The 18003-nt window shown below is 40.2% G+C and overlaps 1 protein-coding gene across 1 annotated transcript in view; it reads left to right on the top strand.

The window, feature by feature from the left end:
• The window catches only part of LOC138324311 (uro-adherence factor A-like), a 53938-nt gene that overhangs the window by 500 nt on the left and 35435 nt on the right, over positions 1-18003 (top strand). The window contains exon 2 of the mRNA XM_069269388.1: positions 15205-15299. The gene's annotated coding sequence lies outside the window, so the exon portion shown is untranslated. The remainder of the gene's footprint in view (positions 1-15204; positions 15300-18003) is intronic.

The raw sequence follows: 18003 nt of genomic DNA, 5'->3' as shown, positions 1-18003 counted from the left end.
TTTTTATCTTTTCTGCAGTAAACATTAATAAAGATAACACGTATAGTATGCATGTTAGAATCCTCCTCTTCCTCCATTACAGTATATGTGTAAGTTTAGTTTTTGATAATACATGTGTTAAACATGTGTATAGATTTGCTTTACAAATGTGTAATACTCGTAGCTGAATAGTTAAGGTGTTCCAACAGTTTACCATGAGTCTATTATTCACCTCCGGAAAGTGATTTTGAAACCTGTGTATCTATGGCAGCTGCAAGAAGCTGGTTGTATAATAGGTTTGTGGTTTCCTCCTGGTACTCCAGCTTTTCGGTACTGCCCATGACCTTAGCTGACCAGAATACCACATCCTCCTACTTCATACTAAGTAATAACAAAACAACATTATTTCAATCAGTTCATATCAAGAGTGTTACTAGGCTGCCTCAAAGATTGTAAAACTTATAAACATTCAGAAAAAAAGAAATTTAGAAAATTAAATAAACTATGCCTTAATTAATTTCAGTGGGAGGTGGATAACAAAGATATAGGTCAGGTTTGGTGTGTTGAGGGTGTCAGGGATTTGTAGTACAGATATAGGTCTGGTTTGGTGAGTTGGGGATGTCAGGGGTTGGTGGTACAGATATAGGTCAGGTTTGGTGAGTTGGGGTCAGGGGGGTTGGTACAGATATAGGTCAGGTTTGGTGAAGGGGGTCAGGGGTTGGTGGTACAGAGATATAGGTCAGGTTTGGTGAGTTGGGGATGTCAGGGGTTGGTGGTACAGATATAGGTCAGGTTTGGTGAGTTGGGTGTCAGGGGTTGGTGGTACAGATATAGGTCAGGTTTGGTGAGTTGGGTGTCAGGGGTTGGTGGTACAGATATAGGTCAGGTTTGGTGAGTTGGGGATGTCAGGGGTTGGTGGTACAGATATAGGTCAGGTTTGGTGAGTTGGGGATGTCAGGGGTTGGTGGTACAGATATAGGTCAGGTTTGTTTGGGATGTCAGTTGGTGGATATAGTCAGGGGTGAGTTGGGGTGTCAGGGGTTGGTGGACAGATATAGGTCAGGTTTGGTGAGTTGGGTGTCAGGGGTTGGTGACAGATATAGTCAGGTTTTGAGTTGGGGTGTCAGGGGTTGGTGGTAGATATAGGTCAGGTTTGGTGAGTTGGGGATGTCAGGTTTGGTGAGTTGGGGATGTAGGGGTTGGTGGTACAGATATAGGTCAGGTTTGGTGAGTTGGGGATGTCAGGGTTGGTGGTACAGATATAGGTCAGGTTTGGTGAGTTGGGGATGTCAGGGGTTGGTGGTATACAGATATAGGTCAGGTTTGGTGAGTTGGGGATGTCAGGGTTGGTGACAGATATAGGTCAGGTTTGGTGAGTTGGGGATGTCAGGGGTTGGTGGTACAGATATAGGTCAGGTTTGGTGAGTTGGGATATAGTCAGGGGTTGGTGGTACAGATATAGGTCAGGTTTGGTGAGTTGGGGATGTCAGGGGTTGGTGGTACAGATATAGGTCAGGTTTGGTGAGTTGGGGATGTCAGGGGTTGGTGGTACAGATATAGGTCAGGTTTGGTGAGTTGGGGATGTCAGGGGTTGGTGGTACAGATATAGGTCAGGTTTGGTGAGTTGGGGATGTCAGGGGTTGGTGGTACAGATATAGGTCAGGTTTGGTGAGTTGGGTGTCAGGGGTTGGTGGTACAGATATAGGTCAGGTTTGGTGAGTTGGGGATGTCAGGGGTTGGTGGTACAGATATAGGTCAGGTTTGGTGAGTTGGGGATGTCAGGGGTTGGTGGTACAGATATAGGTCAGGTTTGGTGAGTTGGGTGTCAGGGGTTGGTGGTACAGATATAGGTCAGGTTTGGTGAAGTTGGGATGTCAGGGGTTGGTGAACAGATATAGGTCAGGTTTGGTGAGTTGGGGATGTCAGGGGTTGGTAGTATAGATATAGGTCAGGTTTGGTGAGTTGGGTGTCAGGGGTTGGTGGTACAGATATAGGTCAGGTTTGGTGAGTTGGGTGTCAGGGGTTGGTGGTACAGATATAGGTCAGGTTTGGTGAGTTGGGGATGTCAGGGGTTGGTGGTACAGATATAGGTCAGGTTTGGTGAGTTGGGGATGTCAGGGGTTGGTGGTACAGATATAGGTCAGGTTTGGTGAGTTGGGGATGTCAGGGGTTGGTGGTACAGATATAGGTCAGGTTTGGTGAGTTGGGGATGTCAGGGGTTGGTGGTACAGATATAGGTCAGGTTTGGTGAGTTGGGGATGTCAGGGGTTGGTGGTACAGATATAGGTCAGGTTTGGTGAGTTGGGTGTCAGGGGTTGGTGGTACAGATATAGGTCAGGTTTGGTGAGTTGGGGATGTCAGGGGTTGGTGGTACAGATATAGGTCAGGTTTGGTGAGTTGGGTGTCAGGGGTTGGTGGTACAGATATAGGTCAGGTTTGGTGAGTTGGGGTGTCAGGGGTTGGTGGTACAGATATAGGTCAGGTTTGGTGAGTTGGGGATGTCAGGGGTTGGTGAACAGATATAGGTCAGGTTTGGTGAGTTGGGTGTCAGGGGTTGGTGGTACAGATATAGGTCAGGTTTGGTGAGTTGGGGATGTCAGGGGTTGGTGGTACAGATATAGGTCAGGTTTGGTGAGTTGGGGATGTCAGGGGTTGGTGGTATAGATATAGGTCAGGTTTGGTGAGTTGGGGATGTCAGGGGTTGGTGGTACAGATATAGGTCAGGTTTGGTGAGTTGGGGATGTCAGGGGTTGGTGGTACAGATATAGGTCAGGTTTGGTTTGGTGAGTTGGGGTATGTCAGGGGTTGGTGGTACAGATATAGGTCTGGTTTGGTGAGTTGGGGATGTCAGGGGTTGGTGGTACAGATATAGGTCAGGTTTGGTGAGTTGGGGATGTCAGGGGTTGGTGGTACAGATATAGGTCAGGTTTGGTGAGTTGGGGATGTCAGGGGTTGGTGGTACAGATATAGGTCAGGTTTGGTGAGTTGGGGATGTCAGGGGTTGGTGGTACAGATATAGGTCAGGTTTGGTGAGTTGGGGATGTCAGGGGTTGGTGGTACAGATATAGGTCAGGTTTGGTGAGTTGGGGATGTCAGGGGTTGGTGGTACAGATATAGGTCAGGTTTGGTGAGTTGGGGATGTCAGGGGTTGGTGGTACAGATATAGGTCAGGTTTGGTGAGTTGGGGATGTCAGGGGTTGGTGGTACAGATATAGGTCAGGTTTGGTGAGTTGGGGATGTCAGGGGTTGGTAGTACAGATATAGGTCAGGTTTGGTGAGTTGGGGATGTCAGGGGTTGGTGGTACAGATATAGGTCAGGTTTGGTGAGTTGGGGATGTCAGGGGTTGGTGGTACAGATATAGGTCAGGTTTGGTGAGTTGGGGATGTCAGGGGTTGGTGGTACAGATATAGGTCAGGTTTGGTGAGTTGGGGATGTCAGGGGTTGGTGGTACAGATATAGGTCAGGTTTGGTGAGTTGGGGATGTCAGGGGTTGGTGGTACAGATATAGGTCAGGTTTGGTGAGTTGGGGATGTCAGGGGTTGGTGGTACAGATATAGGTCAGGTTTGGTGAGTTGGGGATGTCAGGGGTTGGTGGTACAGATATAGGTCAGGTTTGGTGAGTTGGGGATGTCAGGGGTTGGTGGTACAGATATAGGTCAGGTTTGGTGAGTTGGGGATGTCAGGGGTTGGTGGTACAGATATAGGTCAGGTTTGGTGAGTTGGGGATGTCAGGGGTTGGTGGTACAGATATAGGTCAGGTTTGGTGAGTTGGGGATGTCAGGGGTTGGTGGTACAGATATAGGTCAGGTTTGGTGAGTTGGGGATGTCAGGGGTTGGTGGTACAGATATATAGGTTTGGGTTTGGTGTCAGGGTGGGGATTAGGTCAGGTTTGGTGAGTTGGGTGTCAGGGGTTGGTGGTACAGATATAGGTCAGGTTTGGTGAGTTGGGGATGTCAGGGGTTGGTGGTATAGATATAGGTCAGGATTGATAAGTTGGAGATGTCAGGGGTTGGTGGTACAGATATAGGTCAGGTTTGGTGAGTTGGGGTGTCAGGGGTTGGTGAACAGATATAGGTCAGGTTTGGTGAGTTGGGGATGTCAGGGGTTGGTGGTACAGATATAGGTCAGGTTTGGTGAGTTGGGGATGTCAGGGGTTGGTGGTACAGATATAGGTCAGGTTTGGTGAGTTGGGGATGTCAGGGGTTGGTGGTACAGATATAGGTCAGGTTCGGTGAGTTGGGGATGTCAGGGGTTGGTGGTTCACATATAGGTCAGGTTTGGTGAGTTGGGGATGTCAGGGGTTGGTGGTATAGATATAGGTCAGGTTTGGTGAGTTGGGGATGTCAGGTGTTGTTGGTACAGATATAGATCTAGTTTGGTGAGTTGGGGATGTCAGGGATTGGTGGTACAGATATAGGTCAGGTTTGATGAGTTGGGGATGTCAGGGGTTGTTGGTACAGATATAGGTCAGGTTTGGTGAGTTGGGGATGTCAGGGATTGGTGGTATAGATATAGGTCAGGTTTTGTGAGTTGGGATGTCAGGGGTTGGTAGTAAAGATATAGGTCCCTATTTTGAGTTTTGATGGGATTGGTTTGGAAGGTTTCATGTTATGAATGGAGATATGATTGCAGTAGACAATATCATTAGAGCTTAGTTACCAGCTATGAACACCCCAGGTCTTTTGTGGAGTAGCATCATTTAACCTATATTGGTTCAGTTACAGCTACTCTTGGCAAATGGCTTCATGTTCTTTCAGTACTTGATCCGAATCAGTTGTCAATCTGTACTGAGGAAATAGGGAAATCATCGAGGATTGGATCAATAATGAGGATTAGGTGTAGCCAATGTATTTTGTGATCAGATATCAGGTAACAAGTTCAATAGACTTGCAATTTGTCTCTGTGAGTAGTTTCCCTTGGTAAAGTAATTGTATGTAGTACCGTTATCAGTCCGATCATTTGTAATCCTGGAAATGAGAATTCTGCAATCATCCGCAGACAAATCAGACACTGAAGCTTCTTCCACTCTGAAAATTAGGTGGAAAAATCAAAACGTTGTACTAAAAATCTTATTTGAAAACGAAATTCATAAACATTTTTCAATTTTACAAACTCAATATTTTGACATCAATAATTTAAGGATCACAAAATGATATAAATTTTGAAAGTAAACATGTCTTTTTTCATAATTTGAAATTGTCGCAAGCATTGCATTATAATGACATTTTTACGCAGATATCAGATATCACTAGATTTTTAGCTCACCTGGCCCAAAGGGCCGGTGAGCTTATGTCATGGTGCGGCGTCCGTCGTCCGTCCGTCCCTCCATCCGTCGTCCGTCCGTCCGTCAACATTTCCTTTAAATCGCTACTAGTAATAGAGTTCTGCATGGATTGTAACCAAATTTGGCCACAAACATCCTTGGGGGAGGGGGAACAGAACTTGTATAAATTTTTGCTCTGTCCCCCCCGGGGCAGGAGGGGCAGGGCCCAATAGGGAAAATAGAGGTAAATCCTATAAATCGCTACTTGTCCTAGAGTTCTGCATGGATTGTAACCAAATTTGACCACAAACATCCTTGGGGGAGGGGAAACAGAACTTGTATAAATTTTGGCTCTGGTCCCCCAGGGGCAGGAGGGGCGGGGCCCAATAGGGGTAAAAGAGGTAAATCCTTTAAATCGCTACTTGTCCTAGAGTTCTGCATGGATTGTAACCAAAATTAGCCACAAACATCCTTGGGGGAAGGGGAACAGAACTTGTATAAATTTTGGCTCTGATCCCCCGGGGGCAGGAGGGGCGGGGCCCAATAGGGGAAATAGAGGTAAATCCTTTAAATCGCTACTTGTCATAGAGTTCTGCATGGAATGTAACCAAATTTGGCCACAAACATCCTTGGGGGAAGGGGAACAGAACTTGTATAAATTTTGGCTCTGATCCCCCGGGTCAGAGGGGCGGGGCCCAATAGGGGAAATAGAGGTAAATCCTTTAAATCGCTACTTGTCATAGAGCTCTGCATTGAATGTAACCAAATTTGGCCACAAACATCCTTTGGGGAAGGGGAACAGAACTTGTATAAATTTTGGCTCTGGTCCCCCGGGGCAGGAGGGGCGGGCCAATAGGGGAATAGAGGTAACCTTTTCGGGGTTCAGGAAATTGGGGGGGAAGGGAACGGAGGGGCGGGGGCGGAGGGGCCCAATAGGGGTAATAGAGGTAAATCCTTTAAATCGCTACTAGTCATAGAGTTCTGAATGGAATGTAACCAAATTTGGCCACAAACATCCTTGGGGGAAGGGGAACAGACCTTGTATAAATTTTGGCTCTGACCCCCCCGGGGGCAGGAGGGGCGGGGCCCAATAGGGGAAATAGAGGTAAATCCTTTAAATCGCTACTTGTCATAGAGTTCTGAATGGAATGTAACCAAATTTGGCCACAAACATCCTTGGGGGAGGGGGAACAGACCTTGTATAAATTTTGGCTCTGACCCCCCGGGGGCAGGTCAGGGGCGGGGCCCAATAGGGGAAATAGAGGTAAATCCTTTAAATCTCTACTTGTCCTAGAGCTCTACATGAATTGTAACCAAATTTTGCCACAAACATCCTTGGGGGAAGGGGAACAGAACTTGTATAAATTTTGGCTCTGACCCCCCGGGGGCAGGAGGGGCGGGGCCCAATAGGGGAAATAGAGATAAATCATTTAAATCGCTACTAGTCATAGAGTTCTGAATGGAATGTAACCAAATTTGGCCACAAACATCCTTGGGGGAAGGGGAACAGAACTTGTATAAATTTTGGCTCTGGTCCCCCGGGGGCAGGAGGGGCGGGGCCCAATAGGGGTAATAGAGGTGAATCCTTTAAATCGCTACTAGTCATAGAGTTCTGAATGGAATGTAACCAAATTTAGCCACAAGCATCCTTTGGGGAAGGGGAACAGAACTTGTATAAATTTTGGCTCTGACCCCCCGGGGGCAGGAGGGGCGGGGCCCAATAGGGGAAATAGAGGTAAATCCTTTAAATCACTACTAGTCATAGAGTTCTGCATGGATTGTAACCAAATTTGGCCATAAACATCCTTGGGGGAAGGGGAACAGAACTTGTATAAATTTTGGCTCTGACCCCCTGGGGGCGGGAGGGGTGGGGCCCAATAAGGGATTTAGAGGTTAATATCAAAATTCCTTCAGAAAAGAAACAATGAACCTGTATTCAGAACATTACTTGGCATTACAAACCAGGTGAGCGATACAGGCCCTCTGGGCCTCTTGTTATAGAAATTTACACTTAATTGTAAGATAATCCATATTATTTCTACTATTTCATGTATACATTGTACAGTCAAACCTAGAGCTGTCATTGATGTAAATTTTTAAGTATCTATATATTGAATGGAAAATATCATAATGTATCAATATATATCAAAACAATGGTGTTGTTGAGAAAAAGATGGAATCCGGAACTGTTGTTTTGTGTATTACATAATCAGTTTATGAAGGAAAATAATGCATGTCACTCGGGAACTATTGCTGAGTATTCCATATATAATTTGTGGTAATTGAGAAAAATTCATTGATGTGATCAGAAACCTTCCAAAATATATACAGTTGGTATACTGTTAAAAAATAATACATAATTCAATGAAATTCTAAAGTTACCTTGTCATAGACAGGTCATCAAGTACAATTTTGGTCATTATCAATTTCAGAAAATAGAAATCGATATGGTATCGGAAGATGAGAATCGTCAATACATGAATATCATTTGTAACGATGACAGCTCTAGTCAAACCTGTCTTTGAAGATCACTCAAAGGACAATAAAAGGATTAAAGAGAAAATCAGTCTCTATTGCCAAGTTGTCATAATGCACAGATAAAATTGTGTTATAAGAGGCCATTTTGGACTCTAAGAAAGTGCAGGTAGTCTTTATAGGTAATCGAGCAAGTTTCTCTGTATCTAGATTATCTATGTAGATAATTGTGGTGGTGTAATTTTATATACAATACAATTTGATTGTGGATTATTTACATAAAACAATTAGCTTGGATTATTTCTATTATGATGTCTGGATTATCTTCATAATTATACATATTGAATTTATCGTAAATACAGATTGTGAAATACAGGGGCTATAATATCTATGATATGCTACATAGATATCTACAGATAATCAAGGTGGCTGGATTATCTACTGAGAGTTCAGGTTGGTGGATTATCTACAGATAATTGAGGTGACTGGATTATCTACTGAGAGTTCAGGTTGGTGGATCATCTACAGATAATTGAGGTGACTGGATTATCTACAAATAATTAGGTTGGCTGGATTATTTACAGAGAGCTACGGTGACTGAATTATCTACATAGAACGCATTAATGTGGATGGGTTATTTACTGATAATTAAAGTAACTGGATTATCTACAGAGAATAAGGTGACTGGATTATCTACAGAGAGTTACAGTGGCTGCATTATCTACAGAGAATTAAGGTGTCTGGATTATCTACAGAGAATTAAGGTGTCTGGATTTTCTACAGAGAGTTACAGTGGCTGCATTATCTACAGAGAATTAAGGTGTCTGGATTATCTACAGAGAATTAAGGTGTCTGGATTATCTTCAGAGAGTTACAGTGACTCAGATAAAGGTATCTGGATTATCTACAGAGAATTAAGGTGTCTGGATTATCTACAGAGAGTTAGGGTGTCTGGACTATCTACAGAGAATTAAGGTTACAGGATTATCTACAGAGAATGAAAGTATCTGGATTATCCACGGCGAATTAAGTTGCCTGCATTATCTACAGATAATAAAGGTGACTGGATTATCTACGGAGAGCTACGATGGCTGGATTATCTACAGAGAGTTACGTTGGCTGGATTATCTTCAGAGAATTAAGGTGAATGGATTATCTACAGAGAGTTACAGTGGCTGCATTATCTACAGATAATAAAGGTGACTGGATTATCTACAGAGAATTAAGGTGAATGGATTATCTACAGAGAGTTACGTTGGCTGGATTATCTTCAGAGAATTAAGGTGAATGGATTATCTACAGAGAGTTAGGGTGTCTGGACTATCTACAGAGAATTAAGGTGTCTGGACTATCTACAGAGAATTAAGGTTACAGGATTATCTACAGAGAATGAAGGTATCTGGATTATCCACGGCGAATTAAGTTGCCTGCATTATCTACAGATAATAAAGGTGACTGGATTATCTACGGAGAGCTACGATGGCTGGATTATCTACAGAGAGTTACGTTGGCTGGATTATCTTCAGAGAATTAAGGTGAATGGATTATCTACAGAGAGTTACAGTGGCTGCATTATCTACAGATAATAAAGGTGACTGGATTATCTACGGTGAATTAAGTTGCCTGCATTATCTACAGATAATAAAGGTGACTGGATTATCTACGGTGAATTAAGTTGCCTGCATTATCTACAGATAATAAAGGTGACTGGATTATCTACAGAGAATGAAAGTATCTGGATTATCTACAGATAATAAAGGTGACTGGATTATCTACGGTGAATTAAGTTGGCTGCATTATCTACAGATAATAAAGGTGACTGGATTATCTACGGTGAATTAAGTTGCCTGCATTATCTACAGATAATAAAGGTGACTGGATTATCTACGGTGAATTAAGTTGCCTGCATTATCTACAGATAATAAAGGTTACAGGATTATCTACAGAGAATGAAAGTATCTGGATTATCTACAGATAATAAAGGTGACTGGATTATCTACGAGAATTAAGGTTACAGGATTATCTACAGAGAATGAAAGTATCTGGATTATCCACGGTGAATTAAGTTGCCTGCATTATCTACAGATAATAAAGGTGACTGGATTATCTACGGAGAGCTACGATGGCTGGATTATCTACAGAGAGTAATCAGTTACGTTGGCTGGATTATATTCAGAGAATTAAGGTGTCTGGATTATCTACAGAGAATTAAGTTGGCTGCATTATCTACAGATAATAAAGGTGACTGGATTATCTACAGAGAGAATTAAGTTGACTGCATTATCTACAGATAATAAAGGTGACTGGATTATCAATTGAGAATCAAGATGGATGGATTATCTACAGAAAATTGTATATTGAATGGATTATTTAAGTGACTGGATTTTCTTTAGAGAACCAAGATGACTTGATTTTCAATATTGTCTTGTACAGTATCTGTATTTAATTCAAATGAGTATCGGTATTAATCTATTGTACATGTGTCATTGGTATTATTTATGTTTTTGTGGATGATATGATACTTCAGGTTATTATTTGGGTATTAGTGGATAATATAGATAACTCAGGGTATTTGGCTCAGAAGGAGGGTAAGAATCACCTTGTCTGCCCATCTTTCTTTGTGAATGTATGTCTTCTGGAAATGTCTGGACAACTCCTACACAGCTGGATCAATTTCAGTGAAACTTCACAATAATGTTGAGAACCATGTGTAAATATGCATGTAGGTTTTACTTTGTGAAAAATGTTGTTGCCATGGTAACCAGATCACTATGCGCAGATTTTGAAAATGGTCCATAACTCATATGTAACATGAAACATAATGGAGGTTTTTAATTAGTCAAAAATTTTAAATATTGTCTGATTATGCTAAACATTGCTATAATAAGAAATGACAAATACAATGGTGGTTGTTATCCTACGTGTGAAGGCCACAGGCCAGGATAAGGTATTATTTGGGTAGTAGTGGCTGATCTTGGTGTCTGAGGAGTTCCTACCTGGAGTGTACTACAGACAGATTCCATTCCCTGCTGCATACACAGATGGGTGCTAGCTAGACAGATTGACTATCTCTTACTGCTTAACACACTGAAATGCATGCCAAATGTTTGATGTTCCTTAGTGCTCAGATGCTGCTAGTCGATAGACAGAGACTGAAAAATGGCAGGGAAGGTCTTATAGAGCAATTGTTATAGAACTCAAAAGTGAATAGATTAATTGTTATAGACCTGGAAAGTGAAGGTCTTATAGAACAATTGTTATAGGACTCAAAAATGAAAGTCTTAACGAACAATTAATATAGACCTGGAAAATGAAGGTCTTATAGAACAAATGTTATAGACCTGGAAAGTGAAGGTCTTATAGAACAATTGTCATAGACCTGGAAAGTGCAGATCTTATAGAACAATTGTTATAGACCTGGAAAGTGAACAATTGTTATAGACCTGGAAAGTGAAGGTCTTATAGAACAATTGTTATAGACCTGGAAAGTGAAGATCTCATAGAACAATTGTTATAGACCTGGAAACTGAAGGTATTATAGAACAATTGTTATAGACCTGGAAAGTGCAGGTCTTATAGAACAATTGTTATAGACCAGGAAAGTGAAGGTCTTATAGAACAATTGTTATAGACCTGGACAGTGAAGGTCTTATAGAACAATTGTTATAGACCTGGAAAAAGCAGGTCTTATAGAACAATTGTTATAGACCTGGACAGTGAAAGTCTTATAGAACAATTGTTATAGACCTGGAAAAAGCAGGTCTTATAGAACAATTGTTATAGACCTGGACAGTGAAAGTCTTATAGAACAATTGTTATAGACCTGGAAAAAGCATGTCTTATAGAACAATTGTTATAGACCTTTAAAGTGAAGGTCTTAAAGAACAATTAATAAAGACCTTGAAAATGAAGGTCTTATAGAACAATTGTTATAGACCTTAACAGTGAAGGTCTTATAGAACAAATGTTATATACCTGGAAAGTGAAGATCTTATAGAACAATTGTTATATACCTGGAAAGTGAAGATCTTATAGAACAAATGTTATAGACCAGGAAAGTGAAGGTCTTATAGAACAATTGTTATAGACCTGGAAAGTGAAGGTCTTATAGGACGATTGTTATAGACCTGGAAAGTGTAGGTCATATAGAACAATTGTTATAGACCTGGAAAGTGTAGGTCTTATCAAACAATTGTTATTGACCTGGGAAGTGCAGGTCTTATAGAACAATTGTTATAGACCTGGAAAATGAACAATTGTTATAGACCTGGAAAGTGAAGGTCTTATAGAACAATTGTTATAGACCTGGAAAGTGAAGGTCTCATAGAACAATTGTTATAGACCTGGAAACTGAAGGTCTTATAGAACAATTGTGATAGACCTGGAAAGTGCAGGTCTTATCGGACAATTGTTATAGACATGGAAAGTGAAAGTCTTATAGAACAATAATTATAGACATTTATATGAACTTTGAGAATGCAGAAGAGGGTATATGTATCAGTGTGTGTGCGGTTAAGACTTATGCTTGTTTATGTAAGGTTATATGAGGGATGTGTATGTATCAATTTGCAGGTATGGAGCATGTGTATGTGATAAATATACATGTGGGAGTACATGTATATATACATTAAGGGTGAGTTTAGTATTTTTGGGTAGGGGAGGTTCAAGTAAATGATTGTAAATGTGGGGGTGGGATGCTATAGGTACACATTATATGTGGGAGTATAAGGGAGGGGTTAGTTCGTTATGTGAGTTTCATATTCCAAGTTTCTTTCTTTTGAATGATATTTGATACTACTGATAAGTATTCTGATAAAGAGATTGACCTTTTACCTCTTATCATTTAAAAATGGTGTAAGATTAATACCAAGGGGAGCCTACTCTGCCTACATATTTAAGTGCTATCAACTGGGTCAGTTGATCCCTACACCTGGTATTGCCTAGCATGCCCTGCTACGCCCCCTGGTGTTGTCTGAGAGCACTATCTTAGTGGTATATAAGTGGTTACTAAATTTAGATCATCTACTTCCTTGCTCAGTAGTTGGTACTGATAGAGCTAGAGGAAGAATCTGTTTAGGAAATGAGGTTTCTTGTAGAATGAGATTGTTTTGAAAAGATGATTTGGTAGGATAGTTTGGGGTGTTGAAGATTTTTCATAATAATGACAACCTTTGATAATTTGATAATTTCCTGAAAATTAAAGTATAATACTGAGGAAGTTGTAATGGAGGAGGGGATATTGCCTATTTATAACCCCTTCCTGCAACAAAGTTGAGGGGGTTTATATAGCTTATCTGTCTGTCTGTATGTGTGTCCGGCTGTCCATCTGTCCATAGAAAAAAATTCTCTGGACAACTCCTCCTACTCTACTGAGTCCATTTCAATGGAACTTGACAGCAATGTTGGGGATCATGTGTAGATGTACATGCAGTTTTTTGTTGTCGAAAGTTTGGTTCCCATGGTAACCAGGTCACTATACCATACACAGATTTTGTAAAATGGCAATTAAGTCATTAGATTTTAGATCAATTTTGTTCAAACTTGTGTAAAATATACACAACAGATAGTACAGACAATTTTTTTTTTTGGGGGGGGGGAGGGGAAGGACACTGTCTATGATCCATTGTCTGTCTATCCTTTTGTGTGTCTGTCCATCTGTCCTTCTAGATTTTATCTTGTCATGATGCTCTCTCCAATACTATATGGCACTGGAACTTGATTTATAGTTCATACTTGATTGATAAGTTTATCTTGGTGTTGGGGTGTGTTTTGAACCAAAAGTATGTCACTGTAACCTACATTTTGATCTCTGACCTATATTAAAGAAAACGTTAGTGAAGACTCTTTTCCCTAGATTAAAAGGTAGTGTGACTTTTCATACTAGGTATATGGGCTCACCAAGGTGAGAGGATGTGTTGCATGCCAAAATCAGTTGACTGAAATACCTATATTTTGATTGTTAACCTACATTAAGAGAAAATTTTCCAATCTCTTGCTTTGTCTAAGCGTTGTGTCAAATACCAAAACCAAATATCACTTTGACTTATAATTTGACCTTTACTTACATTAAAATGCTTTTCTGATCTCTTTCTCTGACACATGTACTATGAAGACTTTGTATACAAGTGACTAGTACAACTGAGTTGTTTCCCTTATTGTTTTAGCCAGGCCTCTATATATTTTTCTCTGTGATGTTGTTACAAACTACTGGGATTATAATCCTCAGAATAACCTACGCTGTGTCTGGAATAAACAAACTAGTGACATTCTAATCACTCAACTTTCTATATGTAGGTATAATACATGAAGATATAAATTTTCTACTGAATTTCCCATGTTTGTTGGTAACTGGCGTCCTGGTACAGCCACTGGTGCTGTTTGTTCTCCTACCTATACCTATAAATATTGTGAGTTGATTGGAGCAGTCAGTGCATTCACTCCTTACCTGCCTGTTTTCTGGCTAGGAAGAAGACATGGTGGATGATATAGCTGTGATTGTTAGAGTAATTGTCATTATCTCAAAAAATAAGTGGTTTTAAATAGATTAGTATGGTATTAGTGTTTGTGAAAGTGATATTTACAATATTCCATTTGTATCTACAAATATATATCTGGTTGCTCACCTGGCTCACGTCCGTCCGTCCGTCGTCCGTCTTTAAAACTGACATTACAGATGGGCTAAGGGTAAATATGACTTGTTGGATGGTAAATGTGGTACTTTACTTTGGTACGACCATATTCGCCATAATTAGCACCCCTCTCCTTATAAGCGCCCCTCCCCTTTCTTGAAAAGGAGTTGAAATGTAAATGCCTCCATCCCACGGATATTAATGATGTTTTATAACATGTGATGCCTCTAACATCAGAATTGTATCCCATATGACATGAACTTGTGAGTCTTTTTCATGAGAATCACAGCATAATAATGTGTCTCAAAGGTTAAAAGGCATTTACATGTTAACTATAACAGTTAATGTGTCATGAGTACAGAAAGAGTTAGATAATTTACAATTTTTAAATGCCCTAGGTGCTAATTACGGCGAATATGGTAAATGTAGGCTTATTGGAGGATAACTGTGGTATTTAACTTTGGTACTAGAGGTTGGCTTTTTTTTAGGATTACTGTGACACTTAACTTTGACACCAGATGTGGGCTTATTGGATGTTAAATGTGATACTAAATTGGACACTAGAAGAGGGAGTTAATTTACCTTTCACGCAGAGAACTGTCATATAGTACTTACATTACAAACTGAAGGTGGGGGCTTATATTGAGTTCTTAATTACACTTAAGATATTTTTTATTTCTATAACAGTTATTGATTAAATGAGATTGTCGCTGTATGTCCAAACAGTCCATGACAAAAAAACACTTCATCATTTATGATTATAATCTCCCATCTTAGAGTGGAGGCTGTAATATCATGAATACTTGGAAGATTTCATACTATAGCCAACCTACAATGTATTTTTATTTATTTACAGAACTAGACTACACCCAACAACATATTTTGGCCACCCTGGTTCCCATGGTAACAGCCAGTACCCATCTGATGTGAGGAGGAGACATTTTCAGTGAGGTGACCATGAATTTTATCAGATTCCTGTTCACTCTATCTATCAGATTCCTGTTCACTCTATCTATCAGATTCCTGTTCACTCTATCTATCAGATTCCTGTTCACTCTATCTATCAGATTCCTGTTCACTCTATCTATCAGATTCCTGTTCACTCTATCTATCAGATTCCTGTTCACTCTATCTATCAGATTCCTGTTCACTCTATCTATCAGATTCCTGTTCACTCTATCTATCAGATTCCTGTTCACTCTATCTATCAGATTCCTGTTCACTCTATCTATCAGATTCCTGTTCACTCTATCTATCAGATTCCTGTTCACTCTATCTATCAGATTCCTGTTCACTTTATCTATCAGATTCCTGTTCACTCTATCTATCAGATTCCTGTTCACTCTATCTATCAGATTCCTGTTCACTCTATCTATCAGATTCCTGTTCACTCTATCTATCAGATTCCTGTTCACTCTATCTATCAGATTCCTGTTCACTCTATCTATCAGATTCCTGTTCACTCTATCTATCAGATTCCTGTTCACTCTATCTATCAGATTCCTGTTCACTCTATCTATCAGATTCCTGTTCACTCTATCTATCAGATTCCTGTTCACTCTATCTATCAGATTCCTGTTCACTCTATCTATTCAGATTCCTGTTCACTCTATCTATCAGATTCCTGTTCACTCTATCTATCAGATTCCTGTTCACTCTATCTATCAATCGTCATTCTCAGATTCCTTACTCACATCCTGTTCACTCTATCTATCAGATTCCTGTTCACTCTATCTATCAGATTCCTGTTCACTCTATCTATCAGATTCCTGTTCACTCTATCTATCAGATTCCTGTTCACTCTATCTATCAGATTCCTGTTCACTCTATCTATCAGATTCCTGTTCACTGTATCTATCAGATTCCTGTTCACTCTATCTATCAGATTCCTGTTCACTCTATCTATCAGATTCCTGTTCACTTATCTATCAGATTCCTGTTCACTTATCTATCAGATTCCTGTTCACTCTATCAGATCTGTTCACTCTATCTGATTCCACTCTATCTATCAGATTCCTGTTCACTCTATCTATCAGATTCCTGTTCACTTCTATCTATCAGATTCCTGTTCACTATATCTATCAGATTCCTGTTCACTCTATCTATCTATCAGATTCCTGTTCACTCTATCTATCAGATTCCTGTTCACTCTATCTATCAGATTCCTGTTCACTCTATCTATCAGATTCCTGTTCACTCTATCTATCAGATTCCTGTTCACTCTATCTATCAGATTCCTGTTCACTATCTATCATTCTGTCATTCTGTTCACTCTATCTATCAGATTCCTGTTCACTCATCATCTATCAGATTCCTGTTCACTCTATCTATTCAGATTCCTGTTCACTCTATCTATCAGATTCCTGTTCACTCTATCTATCAGATTCCTGTTCACTCTATCTATCAGATTCCTGTTCACTATATCTATCAGATTCCTGTTCACTCTATCTATCAGATTCCTGTTCACTCTATCTATCAGATTCCTGTTCACTCTATCTATCAGATTCCTGTTCACTCTATCTATCAGATTCCTGTTCACTCTATCTATCAGATTCCTGTTCACTCTATCTATCAGATTCCTGTTCACTTATCTATCAGATTCCTGTTCACTCTATCTATCAGATTCCTGTTCACTTATCTATCAGATTCCTGTTCACTCTATCTATCAGATTCCTGTTCACTCTATCTATCAGATTCCTGTTCACTCTATCTATCAGATTCCTGTTCACTCTATCTATCAGATTCCTGTTCACTATATCTATCAGATTCCTGTTCACTCTATCTATCAGATTCCTGTTCACTTATCTATCAGATTATCAGATTCCTGTTCACTCTATCTATCAGATTCCTGTTCACTCTATCTATCAGATTCCTGTTCACTCTATCTATCAGATTCCTGTTCACTCATCTATCAGATTCCTGTTCACTATATCTATCAGATTCCTGTTCACTCTATTCATTCTATCAGATTCCTGTTCACTTATCTATCAGATTCCTGTTCACTTATCTATCAGATTCCTGTTCACTTATCTATCAGATTCCTGTTCATCTATCTATCAGATTCCTGTTCACTCTATCTATCAGATTCCTGTTCACTCTATCTATCAGATTCCTGTTCACTCTATCTATCAGATTCCTGTTCACTCTATCTATCAGATTCCTGTTCACTCTATCTATCAGATTCCTGTTCACTCTATCTATCAGATTCCTGTTCACTCTATCTATCAGATTCCTGTTCACTCTATCTATCAGATTCCTGTTCACTCTATCAGATTCCTGTTCACTCTATCTATCAGATTCCTGTTCACTCTATCTATCAGATTCCTGTTCACTCTATCTATCAGATTCCTGTTCACTCTATCTATCAGATTCCTGTTCACTATATCTATCAGATTCCTGTTCACTCTATCTATCAGATTCCTGTTCACTCTATCTATCAGATTCCTGTTCACTCTATCTATCAGATTCCTGTTCACTCTATCTATCAGATTCCTGTTCACTCTATCTATCAGATTCCTGTTCACTCTATCTATCAGATTCCTGTTCACTCTATCTATCAGATTCCTGTTCACTCTATCTATCAGATTCTGTTCACTCTATCTATCAGATTCCTGTTCACTCTATCTATCAGATTCCTGTTCACTCTATCTATCAG

The sequence above is a fragment of the Argopecten irradians genome, chromosome 5 (genome assembly GCF_041381155.1).
Source record: "Argopecten irradians isolate NY chromosome 5, Ai_NY, whole genome shotgun sequence".
Taxonomy (NCBI): Eukaryota; Metazoa; Mollusca; class Bivalvia; order Pectinida; family Pectinidae; genus Argopecten; species Argopecten irradians.
This window is presented reverse-complemented; position numbering and strand designations above follow the sequence as displayed.